Source organism: Bos taurus, chromosome 26 (genome assembly GCF_002263795.3).
Source record: "Bos taurus isolate L1 Dominette 01449 registration number 42190680 breed Hereford chromosome 26, ARS-UCD2.0, whole genome shotgun sequence".
Lineage (NCBI taxonomy): Eukaryota > Metazoa > Chordata > Mammalia > Artiodactyla > Bovidae > Bos > Bos taurus.
In genome coordinates, this window is record NC_037353.1 from 20,927,642 (window position 1) to 20,942,536 (window position 14,895).

The following is a 14,895-nucleotide window of genomic DNA, read 5'->3' on the forward strand; positions in this document are numbered from 1 at the left end:
GTAAATACAGCACTTAGAAGAGTACCTTACACGTAGTAAGCATCATACAGGGGTCAGCTGCTATTATGACTGTTGCTGCTGCTGCTCTCATCATCATCTGCATTAGAGAGCAAGCCTATGGACAGATATTCTCAAAATCCTTGTCATAGCTTTAGGATGTTTTTTTGGCATTTAATGGGTTTTAAAACGAGTGTCTCAGGAGAAAGAAGTGGGGAATGACTGACTGCTAAAGAACACAAGGTTTCTTTCCAGTGCGAGGAAATGTTCTGGAACTAGACAGTGGTGAAGGTTGCACATATGTGTAAAACACCCAAAAAAACCCCACTCAATCGTATACTTTAAAAGGGGGGATTTCGTGGTTTGTGAATTATGTCTCAATTTTAAAAACTGAGTGTATCTCTTGTTTTAGAAACTGCCATATTTCAGGCTAAAAATAGTGAAGGCATACATGGATATCTTGCCTTGAAAAAAGTCAGAAATTTAAATAGCTTCCCTATTTATGCTCCACTTTGGCCACCTCATGCGAAGAGTTCACTCATTGGAAAAGACTCTGATGCTGGGAGGGATTGGGGGCAAGAGGAGAAGGGGACAACAGAGGATGAGATGGCTGGATGGCATCACTACTCGATGGACGTGAGTCTGAGTGAACTCCGGGAGTTGGTGATGGACAGGGAGGCCTGGCGTGCTGCGATTCATGGGGTCGCAAAGAGTCGGACATGACTGAGCAACTGATCTGATCTGACTGTCCTTCAAGTTTTTCCTGTATTTTATGTATTAAAAATGTATTTATGTTTTATTCCCACTATTAGCTGCAGATGGAGGGTGGGTAATACAGTGTTTGATTATGTGAACTTTCTAGGGCATGGCTACATAAAGCAATAAATTTAAAAAGAGAAATCATTTTCCCTTCTAAATTCTATTAAGTAATAAATATATTCATAACAGCTAAGAGCTCACATTTAAGTCAGAGAATTAGTTTCAGTTTTTGGTTCTGCATTTGCTATGTGACCTTGGGCAAGTTACTTTAACCACTCTGAACTTTTGTTTCCTCATCTGTAAACTGAAGATAACAATAGTAATTTATTTTATGGCGTGTTATGAGGATTAAGTTTGATCATGTAGGGAGCTTCCCTGGTGGATCAGTGGTTAAGAATTCACCTGCGAATGCAGGGGACAAGGGTTCAATCCCTGGTTCAGGAAAATCCCAAAACCCACAGGGCAAACTAAGCCCATGCACAACTACTGAGCCCAGGTGCTCTAGATCTGATGTTCTGCAACGAGAAGCCACAGCAGAGAGAAGCAGGCGTACCCCACTCACTGCAACTAGAGGCAGCCCTTGCACAGCAATAGAGACCTGGCACAGCCAAAGATAGATAAATACATTTGATCATGTTGGTAAAACATTTAATACATTTCCTGGTAAACAGTAAAGCCTCGCACATTTTGTAAATGTCAGCTACGAGGATGGTGATGATGATAATGAAGTGAGAGGAGAAATGTTATCATTGCTCATACTGATGATAACAATATTAAAGATGAGGCAGCAACTTCTGGGTGGGGCCAACTGCTCAAAATTGCTCGTCTCTTTCAAAGGAAGGGGCAGTAATGTGACTCTTTGTGGTTACTGGTCACAAGGACAAAGCAATTGACATCCCCCTCTACCCTAAACTCTAAGTGACCTACATAGTTCTACATCCCACAAAGATCTGGCAGCAGTTTTACTTAAGAGATCCTTGCCTATGGGTCTAAGAAAACCTTGCCAAATGCCTTCCAGGGATAGAAGAGGAATATGAAATTAATTAAATATCCTACGGAACTTACACCATCAGCACTTCCTTGTTCTCAAGCCTTTCAGCTTAGGCTAGGACTATACTACTGACTTTCCTGGGTTTCTACCTGGCTGACAGCAGATCATGGAACTTCTTAGTCTCCATAATCCTGTGAGCCAGTTCCCCAAATTAATCTTTTAATAAATGTAAAAAAAAAAAAAAAAAACTAATGTCCTAAAAAAAAACCTTCTAAAAAAGTATCCTCCATTTCCAGGAAAAACATTAACACTATTGTCAAGTCCTTCAAACTCATACACCTCTTAAAAATTGTTCTTTGACTTGACATTTTTCAGTTTGAGATTGCCCCTGCCCTACTTTTCTTTTTTCTCCCATCATCTCGTCTTTGGGACTATGGCAATAGCTTCCTAAATGGTTACCCACCAGTCTTATGTCCCTTTGTTCTATTTTCTACACTGCACTAGGACTATCTTTTTTAACTACAAACTCTCATAATTCTCTACGGCTTGAAGTTCAAAAGAGTTTCTCATCCATCACTGATAAGAAGTATCTGAAACTCCTTTGTAAATCGTACAGAGCTCATCGTGATCTGGTTCCCACACATATGTTTGGCCTCATTTCTGGACACCCTCCACCCACCACACTCCCCAAACTCTAGCCTCATCAAAATACTGGCAGTTCACTGCGAGGAACTACGTTGTAACACGTATTAATACAACACATCTACAGACTGCTTTTCAATCATACTATCGCCTGTGTATGCTGTTGCTATCTGTGACCATGGTAAATAGGAAGTGTTTATTTTTGTTAAACTGATCACTGCAAGGAAGAACAATCCATAACTAGCAAACCACTTCTGGTTGACACTTTCGTTGTGAATAATTATACTTCAGTTTTTAAGCATTTGGAGTCACTAGAAGAGAATATTAACCAGGTCTGACTTCTGATTCCATTCTTATATGGAATATAAGAATAAAATTTGAATATATTGGTAAAATTTAACACAAAGATTTCCAGTAATTTACTGTTATCAATGCCTTTAATTAAAGCAAACTTCTTAAGATAGCAAGTTCATAATGAAAGTGTAAGCAGTACTGTAACAAACGCATTAAATGTCCTTATTCTATGTTAGATTTTTAGTCTTGGTTTTATTAATTGTTGGGCTTTAAAACTACATGAAAATATTGACATTGAGATTTTTTTTTAACAGTCATCAAGCCACTAAATATTGATGAAAGTGAAAGTGTTAGTCGCTCAGCTGTGTCTGACTCTTTGACCCCACAAACTGCAGCCTGCCAGGCTCCTCTGTCCATGGGATTTTCCTGGCAAGAATACTGGAGTGGGTTGCCATCCCCTTCTCCTGGGGATCTTCCCGACCCAGGGATAAAACCCAGGTCTCCTACATTGCAGGCAGATTCTTTACCATCTGAACCACCAGATAAATAAAGCCAAATATTGCTTCACACTTCAACAATTTTCTTTCTTTTTAATATTGACTAATTACCCTGTAGAACTATTACAGTTGACTAGTGGGTCAAGGCAACAAGACTAAAAGAAAAATAAAACAAAATTGGACTTCTTCATGTCTACAGCGGTCCACATATTATAATTATTGAACGACATCTAGACAGTGGCAGCATAAAGAACAGATAATAAACACTATAGGTGTGAAGACCATACACATTAGTATTATGCTCTACAGTCTGGCTAGCGGCTCAGGAATAAAACACAAGACCCCAACAGGCACTAACAAAGGTCTGATTTTAATGTAAACTCATTCTCCTCTTAACTGACCCTTCAGGGATTCTGTTTCCTGATAAGCAGATCTAAACTATAAGACAATAATATCCCAAGGAAGTTCTGGCACTGAGCCCCAGAAATCCTTAAAGCAACAGACACGGTCTGAAAGAAGAAAACCAGACCACTCACTCGCTTCTCCCTTCCCTTCTCTGACTCTAGCGACCATGAAAATTCCTTGCCAAAGAGAAGCTATAAAATTCCTTATGCGGCAAAATGTTTTTTAGAGATATCTGCTGCTGATTATGTCATTCCCTATCACCTGGAACATTTTGGAAGACTCCTCGGAAATGACCTCTGGACCAGACCAAGCTGTATGTGGGTCAGTGAACCCTTTCTATTTATGGAGACTGAATAACTTGGAACCTCCAAAAGTGACTGACAGATTAAAAGTGTAAATTAACTCGCAATTGGGCAATAAGGTTGCATCATAGCCATTCAAAAAACCCAGAATGTGGGAAACTATATGACAAAACGCTTTAACAAAATAAACTGTAATCAAAACTTAAAATGAAAATGAAAGGAAAGGGAACTTATCAATTAAAAACTACTTAAGAAATATATTAGCTGAATGCAATGGGTGCCATTTCTTGGATTCCAATTCAAACAAATCAACTGTTTAAGAAACAGAGACAAATGGAAGAAATTCTGAACATTGACTAGCTTCCTGATTATATATTAAGGAATGACTAGTGCTTTTTCTTAGGTGACAGTAATGGTACTGCTGCCATATGTAAATAAAATGCAATTCTTTTATTTTTCCTTCTAAGTCACTAGAACCAGAGAATCTTAAAAAGGGCAAAGGGAGGTGGAACACAAACCAACTCAGCTTTCTACGTCTTAAATTGAGTGTTGGATACATGGGACATTTGTTGTATTGTTCTTTATTCATTTTTTGCAAATCTCAAATATTATTAATTATTAGGAAATTATTATTTTTAGGAAAAGGTCAAAAAGCCAGAGAACGCAAGCTGGATGGGTAGTTTCAGAGCCTCTCCCTTTCTGAGGTGCTATTCGTTTCTGTCTGCAGAGTCAACACGGGATCTGGGAAGAAACTCCCCAGCCAGTCCCCGCTGCAGACTCCTCCCAGTCCCCCTACACCTCACTCCAGTGAGCAGTGTGGTGAACATGAAAAAAGGACAATCATCACTAACCATGTGACTGTAGGTCATTCCTGGTCTTCAGGCAGCCACTTACCTGAGACCTGCTATGGCATGCTGGTTAAGACAGTGGGTGCTGGAGAAAAACAGGTGTTTGATTTCCTGCTCTATCACTTAACAGCATTAAAAACTTTAGGGCAAGTTTCCTAACCAACTTGTACCTGAGTTTCTCCAAATGCAAAATGAGGATTACAATAGCACTTTCCTTATACATTCAGAAAACGAAGATCATGGCATCTGGTCCCACCACTTCATGGGAAATAGATGGGGAAACAGTGGAAACAGTGTCAGACTTTATTTTTCTGGGCTCCAAAATCACTACAGATGGTGACTGCAGCCATGAAATTAAAAGACGCTTACTCCTTGGAAGGAAAGTTATGACCAACCTAGATAGCATATTCAAAAGCAGAGACATTCCTTTGCCAACAAAGGTCCGTCTAGTCAAGGCTATGGTTTTTCCTGTGGTCATGTACGGATGTGAGAGTTGGACTCTGAAGAAGGCTGAGCGCCGAAGAATTGATGCTTTTGAACTGTGGTGTTGGAGAAGACTCTTGAGAGTCCCTTGGACTGCAAGGAGATCCAACCAGTCCATTCTGAAGGAGATCAGCCCTGGGATTTCTTTGGAGGGAATGATGCTAAAGCTGAAACTCCAGTACTTTGGCCACCTCATGGGAAGAGTTGACTCATTGGAAAAGACTCTGATGCTGGGAGGGATTGGGGGCAGGAGGAGAAGGGGACGACAGAGGATGAGATGGCTGGATGGCATCACTGACTGGATGGACGTGAGTCTGAGTGAACTCCAGGAGTTGGTGATGGACAGGGAGGCCTGGCGTGCTGCGATTCATGGGGTCGCAAAGAGTTGGACACGACTGAGCAACTGATCTGATCTGATCTGATCTTCCTTATAAAATTGTTCTGAAGATTAAATAAAAACGCAGTTAGGACTATGACTGGCTAAAATATTAGCCACTGTTAGTACATTATTATTGTTGTTTTAAATTCCTTTCCCTTCATTTAAATTCAGACTCCTAGTATGGCACCCCACTCCAGTACTCTTGCTTGGAAAATCCCATGGACAGAGGAGCCTGGTAGGCTGCAGTCCATGGGGTCGCGAAGAGTCGGACACGACTGCGCGACTTCACTTCCACTTTTCACTTTCATGCATTGGAGAAGGAAATGGCAACCCACTCCAGTGTTCCTGCCTGGAGAATCCCAGGGATGGGGGAGCCTGGTGGGCTGCCGTCTATGGGGTCGCACAGAGTCGGACACGACTGAAGCGACTTAGCAGCAGCAGTGAACCCCAAGACATATTCATAATTATAATAATATACTTATTGCTATCCTCATTGCTATAGGAAAGAGAGAGAGATCTGATTGAAGTAGAAATAGGGACGTGGAATTAGAATATACATGGACAGTTTGGATCAGATTTGAGGGCCAGGTAATGTGTCAACCAGTAGAATAATAGTAGGTAAAAATAATGGTTAAGTGGTATTTTTCAGGACCTTGACTCAAACAATGCTCTATACAAGACAGATGGGTCTACAGCCTTGGCCTCCAGGACAGCATTATGGTGTCTTTGTGTCAACCCCCCCCCTCCTTTTTTCTCTCTTAGCACCCTACAGAATGCTATTTAATATGATTGAGCCTTGCTTTATATTAAGTGACCAGGTATATGCAGCATGACTGTTCATCATAACAATCCTGAATCATATCCAGAAACAACAGAGATGCCAAAAGGTTTCTGCATGGCTGGGGAAGGGAGGAAGAATAAACTAGAAAGGGGGAGGGCATGGGGTGTGACACTGGGCATTCAGTGCCACTCGGCACATCCACTGCAACTTTTTTTGCTGATGGGGCAGATCATTTGTCCTAAGAGAATCAATCACCTCATGAAAACAACGCAGAGTGTGTGCTGGGCCCGGAACCTATGAGCCCACGTCAGCACGGACTATTCTCTCGGCAGCCCTACTCCCGCCATGTGCTTGTCAGCAACACAGACACACTCCACTTTCAAAAACCACAGAGTGGCTAAAACAGATATAGAGAAATTAACTCTGTGGCTGGGTTGATAGAAACACTTAAAAGGTCAAGCAGGAAACGGGGACTCTACTAGTTTATCGAACCCATGAGGCTAAGAAAATTGTCTTCCCTTACCTCTCCCTTAAGACTTTCCCTCGCTGTAACACACAGCTGCCTCCTTACAGATTGACTCATTTTATGGGTTCCATCTGTTGAGGGCATGCTACGTACCAGGCAAGGCTCAAAGGTGTTTGGGATTTATCAGTGCACAAAACAGGTTCCTGTCCTTGAAGAACTTCCTCCTGGAGGGATGGGGAAGGCAGACAACAAGATCTGAGGAAGTGACAGGTATCTCAGCAAAATGAAAAAGAGCAGGGTGAAGGAATGAGGAGTGAGGAGGGGAGGGCATTGGATACTGAATCTATCAGCTGATAAGAATGTTAAAAATTCTGTCACTTCCAGCAGTTTAGTACCACACTCCCTCACCTCACACTAGCAGAAGGTGATTAGGGAAACAAGACAATATTTTGGGCTTATTTCAGAGTCAAAAGAAAGTAAATTACAACTATTTCCTCCATACTTTTTATTTTCTGAAAGATAAATGCAAATGTGTTCTAAACAAGGAAGGTGCTAACTGAACTGAAGCAGAGTGACATCAAATAGATTCCTCCTCTCCTTCAAGCTAGTCTTCCGTCTGCTGGCAGATGGACTATGACTTCTCCATACTCTGGTAATGAGGCCGGGCTGTCTGTGCACTCAGACCCAGCCTGTTAGAAATGTCCAAGTCATCAGCAAGCTATAACCCTGCCTCTATAAACGAATCATATCTTTCTTACAGCTTTTTTTTTTTTCCAGAATATCAATCAAAGCAAGACAAACAAAAGCTAATGGCCTAAACCTGAAAAAGGAGGGGTGATGCAAAATTATATAGCCCAACGTTAGGTGAATTCTCCTCCTCCAAAAAGTAAGCCCCCCATACCTACTCCCCAAAGAAGACCAGAGAGAGAAACAGTTTAACAGGGATTTATTCTAAAAGGCAGGATCAAAGATTTCCTTTTCTATTTGCAAATTTTCTACAATTAAGAGGCATAATTTTTATAATTAAGAAAAAACAGCTAGCTTAAAAAAAAAAAAACAATCATGTACCAAAGAGATGGCCCTGAGAATCTACTGCCCAACACTCTAGCAGTTATGGCTGCTAAAGAGCTACTTGCTGAACCATCTCAATATTCTGTGAGATATACTTAGGTGAGATTTATACCCAGAGCAGAGACTGATCCACAGAGCAAGGAAACTATAATTTTACATATCTTATATTTACAATCATGCTGACGACTTCAGTTATGCTGAATATGGCGCTCTCATCCTTCACACCAGCTTTTTAAATTCTCACTCTTAAAGCAGGAGGAAAACGATGACATAACAGTGAAATAAGCTTATATTGGAATTGTGATATGTTTACCATAAATTTATATATGCAGTGTTCAGAAATACTGACTTTTATTAATCTTCTTATACTTGAAGCTAAAGCTCAGCTTAGATTTTGGTTTGCAGCCTCCTGACGCCATCTTATTTCTTTAGAGACAAATCCTGAAAAGTATTTGACAAGGCTTAATACCCATTTATGATGAAAATGCTCAGTAAACCAGGAGTACCTAAAGGAGAATACCTTAACCTAACGAAAGTTTGAGTCTCTCAGTCGTGTCCAACTCTTTGTGGCCCCATGGACTGCAGCCCGCCAGGCTCCTCTGTCCACGGAATTCTCCAGGCAAGAATACTGGAGTGGGTTGCCATTCCCTTCTCCAGGATAACCTGATGAAGGTACACCTAAAACCTAAAACAAACATTATATGAAATCGGGAAACTTTAGATTAATTCTCCTTAAGAGTGAGGACAAGACAAAGATGTTCACTAACATAGCAACATTTTTGACATAGTTCTGGAAGTTCTGGTCAAGGCTGTAAAGGAAAGATAAACAAGAAATACAAGGATGGGAAACAACAAAACTATCAGTATTTTCAAAGGACATAATTATGGGGAAAAGAAACAACAGAAAACAGCAGACTATTTGAATAAGACAGTGAAGCCGGGCTGCAAAATACAAGATTAACTTACAATAATAAATACCATTTCTCTTAAACTACCAATAGCCAACAGTAATAGAAATACACATGATTCACAATAGTAACAAAACTATTATTCAGTATTCAGAAATTAATTTAGCCAAGAATATCCTCTTAGACCTTTATGGAGAAAACTTGAAAGTTCTAATATGGGACTTAAAGATGAGCTGATGAAGTATTTAGGCGTAAAGGGTCATGATGTCTGCAACTAATAACTCAAATGGGTAAGAACAAATGGCAGAGAAATGTAGACAGGGAGTAATAAAGCAAATACAGCAATATGAATCTAGGTAAGGGATATACAGGAGCTCTTTGTACTAATCTTAGAATTCCTCTGTTAGTTTTAAAATCATTTCCAAGTAAAACAAAAATTCTGGAAAAAAACTGAGCTGAATAAATGAAGAGACACATGCCATACTTCTGAATGAAATAAGCTAATATCAAAAAGATGTTAAGCCTCTCTCAAATACTTTATAAATTCAAGGTAAGCCCAATAAAAATTTCTCAAAAAATTTGAGGAACTTGATAAACATACTGCAAATGTTATATGGAAAAATAATGACCCCAGAGTAGCTAAATAAATTTAAAAATAAAAGAGATGGGATACTTGCTGTGCCATTCATCAGGTTGTATTGCCAAATCACTGTAATAAAATTAGAGCAATAAAAAACAGAGCAAGAACTGACAAACTAATGGAACAAAAAAGAGGCTTAGAGATAGACTAGTGTATCCACGGAAACCATACAGGAGAAAGAGAGTATCACAATGTAATGAAAGAAATGATGGGTTTTTTGGATATGTTACTGGAAAAAACTGGCTCATTAAATGGAGAATAATAGGGCTGGATCCCTATCTAACTCATGTGTAATGTGGACTCTAGACAAATTAAAGGAATAGCAATAACTTGGGGACTGGCAGGGCCTTCTTAAAACTCTAAAAGCATAAGATATAAGCCAAAGAATTTACTTATTTCATTAAAATTAAGAATTTTTATTAAAAAAAGAATTTTTATTGATAAAAGGACAACAAAGACAAAATTAACATATGAGAAAACATCTACAAAGTGATGATGAATAAACATCTATAAACTGTCTTCCACGAGTCAACAGCAACAACACAGTAACTTCAAGAGAAAATGGGCTAAGACAGGAATCAGTAATTTATAGATAAAACTATATGTATAAGAGATCTTTATAATCATTAGTAACCAAAGAATACAAATGAAAACGACAAGATACCACCTTGCCCCTATGAGATTACAAAAGGTGGAGACCGAGAGAAAGCTGAGTGGTGGTTGGGACATGATATAAGACCCCTCAAACACTTCTGGCAGGAGAGATTGGTACAGCTATTGTGGGCAGGCATCTGGCACAGTCTGATCAAATTCAGGACGTGAAAGCCCATGACCCAGTGATTCCCTTCTAAGTGTATACCCCACACTTCTATTACACAGTTTTAGAAGTGGACAGGTATGAAGATGCTCACTGCAGCAATATTTGTGGTGGTAGGACGTAGGGACAACCTGAGGATGTATTACACAGAGAGGAGACAAGCAAAATTGTGGTTCACACATGCACAGAGCATGGGACATAATACAGCATTCAGAAGCAAAGAATTAGATGTACATGTAGAAACACAGGAGGACCTTAAAAACAGTACTCGGGGTGGGTGGGAAAGCATAATGAAATGCATCATCACCAACTAAAATCCAGGGAGGAAGATAAGGGAAAAAAAAAAAAAAAAAGACATCTTTTAGGCTCCTTGCGTGTTAAAAAAGAAGAATTCAAATGACCTGTGATGAAAACAAAATTAGAATTGTTTCCTTCCCCTAAGTTTCCAACTTTCCTAACAACAAAAGCAACTCTGGTTGCCAGCTTTGTTGATGAGTAACAGCTTTTCATCCTTTTTCAAGCAGGAAGGGAAAAATTCAGGGATCAGCAGAGGACTAAAGGGATCAGGGCAGAATGGTCACGAAACAGTGTTTTTGTTCTCATGACCTCACAACCTAACTGAAAAGAGCCGATTACCTCTTGATTAGGAGTGAGATTAGGAGTGATTCAGCTAAAGGCACATTGGTGCCATCAACTTTTCACGTCCTCTGAAACAACTTACTTTCAGAACCTTTTCATATATATAATCCTCTAGCCCACAGAGATTCCACACTTCTTAGAATCTAAAAATTCTAGAGCTAGAGAGCGCCTGGTTATCCTAAGATGAGCAAACGAAAGCCAGGGGACTGCAGTTCAGGGTCACGAAACTGGTATGAATGGGAAGCCCTCACCGACTGTGCCCTTGTCCCTTTCCGTCTCTCTGTCACTCAGCCAGAGTAATCCTGTTAAAACATAAGTCATCAGAAGCTTCTCTGTCCAAAAGGCTCAACGGGCTCCCCCCTCACTCAGAGTAAAGGCCAAAATACTTTACAAAACCGCCTACACTGCTATGCACACCCTGTGCCCAACCCCAACTCCTACCACCTCTTATCTGCTGCACTTTCCCCTCACCCACATGGGGACTACTTGGCCACCATGACCTCGCTGTCCCTCACACATGCCAAACATGCTTCTGCATTGGGGTCTGGAACTTACTCATCCCTCTGCCTTCTGCTCACTCCCTCACTCCTCTCAAGACGTAGATTCAAAGCGATCTCAGTAGAGGCCTTCTTAGACCACTCTGCACTTTATGAGTGCACGCCTCCTTCTCCTTTCCCACTTACACCTCTTTCTGTTTCTTCACAACACTTAGAATTATGTGACCATGATCCAGTCACATATTTATTTCCTGTCTGCCCCCATGCTACCAGAATATCTACTGCATGAGGGCAGGGCCTTTTCTGTTTTGTTCACAGCTATATCCCCAGCACCAAGAACAGATCTGGTGCTCCATGAATATTTGTTGAGCCTTGATTTGTTTATCACTTCTTTCATCACAAGGTTGATCTGTGATATGATTTTATGGCTGCTTCTTCATACCTTTCTGCCTTTCCAGGTGAGAGACTGATATCTTATAATTAGCTCCTGGCCAACAAGACTAAGTTATCCAATCTTGAAGGTTAGTTTATTCAGATTTCCTAAGCAAGGCATAAGAAGAAACTATTTAATATTAACTGAATTTGTGTTTAAGGGTTGCCATTTCCTCCTCCAGGGGATCTTCCCAACCAAGGGATGGAACCCACCTCCTCTGCCCTAGCAGGCAGTCTTTATCACTGAGCCATCTGGGAAGCCCGCTGTGGGGTAGGTAATACATTAACTAACTTCAGAAATGACAGACTAATAAACCTAGAAAATAATAAAAGCCTTATATCTGGTAGTGGGTATGCAAACCTCCATTTGCATTCTAGTTTAATTGCTTTTGTCACTTAAAAAAGTTCACCAAATTTAAAAAGTATCTGTAATCTGAACAATCACTGAAGTGTCTGAAATATGAGAAATCACCTTTCACTTATTTCAGCCCAACCCTGATAAAGTGAGTGGGAGAGATGAGAAGAGTAACAAATTTGAAGATTCACCATGTATCCTGTTCAAACTGTTTCCTTCTGAGGCACTGAAATAAGTCTACTGGCTCTGGAGGCTTCCTAGATTGCAGTCTCCCAGTTTAGGGAGGATAAAAATCTATACACAGTCCCCTTAACCCTTTTTCAGAACCAGAGCCTCATGGACTCTTGCACTATGTTCTAAAAATGAATATTCACTCTTGAGTTTTTAGGAGACCTAAATGATCATTCAAGAATTACAATTTATCATGTACTTTAAGAGGAGAAAAAGTGATGTAGGTTCAATCAGTGCTTGAAAGAGGCCCTGAACTGCCTCTTTCATGTGGATCAAAGAGGAATGTGAAGGGGTCTCTGCACGTAAGAGGGACACTAAGAAGAAATGAGCCAGGAAAGAAACAAGAGGTGCGAAAGGCTCTACTTTGGAGCTGCAAGACAAAATAACATGTACATATTTGGACAGATTGTCTACGAAGATTACCACATCTCGGCTGGAAATTCACACAGTATGAACACTGTATTGAAGACACCTTATCACATTTCCGAGGCAGAATGTTCTTGGCTTATTGTAAAAGTTATCTGTGCACTGCAGAGATCCCATCCCCAGGCCAGATTTTAGCAACTCTCCACCATACACAAAGCATTCATTACAGTCTCTAAATTTAGTGAATTTAACACAGAAGTAATTTGAAAAATCTCTTTTCACTTACATTAACTCAACAATGATGAAGTGACTGGAAGCGTTGAGAATAACACTGAATTTGAAGATTTGCTATGCATGATGCAGTTTTTTAAAAAACATGTTTTCTAAAAACCGTTTGTCACAATGAGTCACATATGTTTCAAATTAACACATAAAATCAGGGAACTTTAGAGATAGGAGTCTTAGAGATCCTTTAATTCAATAATTTAGAGAAAAACAGGTGCTGAGGTTTAAACTAACTTGCTCATCAATTTGAATCAATTCTATGCGGTGAGTAATAAACGCAGCAACAGTCTAAGAAACACCTGTATGCTGGCACATACTTCACTCTTCAATATAAAACAAGGAATTAATCGAGCCTGTAACTTCAGCTATACAAACACCTGTAGCTAACCTATGTGTGCTAAGTCGCTTCAGAAATGTCTGACTCTCTGCGACCCCATGGACTGTAACCCTCCAAGCTCCTCTGTCCATGGGATTCTCCAGGCAAGAATACTGACGTGGGTTGCCATGCCTTCCTCCAGGGATCTCCCTGACCTAGGGATCCAACCTGTGTCTCCTGTATAGGCAGGTAGGTTCTTGACCACTAGCGCCACTTGGGAAGCCCAGCTAATCTATGCTCAAACACTAAATATTAATGCTACCCCTGGCTTGCCACATTCCACAGCACCAGTGATAGTGAAAAGAAAGCTCACATTACTATAAAACAATTACCGTAAAACAGACCTAAAGGCAAATTAGTAACTACAGAATAAGTTGTGACTATCCTTCATTACTATATAAATGAGACAGACAATAAAGGATAAAAAGATTGCATGTAAAGTGGAGTTTTCATTTAAAATTTAACTGTATACACCAACCATTTTCCACAGCATCTAACTTGCAGCAGACCTGACCCGTTTGTAACCCCAGTATTCCTTTATTCAACTGACAGCATAGACATCCTTTTTAAGGTTAGATGCCTTGAGAAATTGATGCCTGGTTGACATCGGTACCTGAGGCAGGAAAGCAAGTATACCAAATTCCACCAGAAGCAAACTTGCATCTCTAGCCAAACAGGTCTTACTCTTTTTTCGGAAACCGTCCTACTCCGACTGAAAGTGACGCTGTGTGAACCAGAAGAATTTCTTCATCTGTAAAATAACGCTGGATTCTTTTCCAGAGTTTACAAATTTCGCCTCATTGCCGGAGTGGCAGGGCGGTGCAGGGCGAAGATCCCTGGGCTTGCCTGACACAATTTTAAAAAGCCCACGTCTGCAACCCTCGGACTGCCGACCACCTGGCTTCTTCCAGTCCCCAGCGCCTCCTAGGGTTCGACCGACCTGGACCGGAGGGCTCCGACGAGGGCCCGGTGCCCCGCTGCCTGTCGGAGGCTCCCGGTAGGGGTAGCGGCCGCGGCCGGGCAGGGGCAGCGCAGGCCCAGCATCCCGGCGCGTCCCTCGGGGCCCGGGTCCCCTCCGCCCGCCGCCCCCGAAGACCGAACTGCCCAACCCGGCCTCGCCCGGCCTCTGACCTGCTCTCCGCTGCCCGGCGGTCCCTCGGCGCAGCGGGCAGCAACGGCCGCACGTCCCAGGCCCGCTGTCACCTCCGCCTCTGCAGGCAGCGGGCGGGTCAATCCCGCGTGACTCAGCGCCGCGGCCCCGCCTCCAGCCTAGGCTTCCGCCTCGCCGGGACCGCGCTGCCCGGGGGCGCCACGCTTCGTCCCGGCGCGCCCACCCACTCAGGGCCAGCCCCGCGCTCTAGCCCCCAGACGCCCCGCCCCGTGACGTCAGAGGGGGTGGTGCTCCAGAACCTCTACCCCGGGAAACTGAGGCAG

General features: G+C 41.6%; 1 protein-coding gene across 3 annotated transcripts in view; it reads right to left on the reverse strand.

The window, feature by feature from the left end:
• DNMBP (dynamin binding protein) overlaps positions 1–14,674 on the reverse strand; it is a 117,269-nt gene extending 102,595 nt beyond the window's left edge. For all 3 annotated transcript variants that reach the window (XM_059881962.1, XM_005225639.5, XM_059881963.1), the window contains exon 1: positions 14,593–14,674. The gene's annotated coding sequence lies outside the window, so the exon portion shown is untranslated. The remainder of the gene's footprint in view (positions 1–14,592) is intronic.
• Positions 14,675–14,895: the final 221 nt, after the last annotated feature.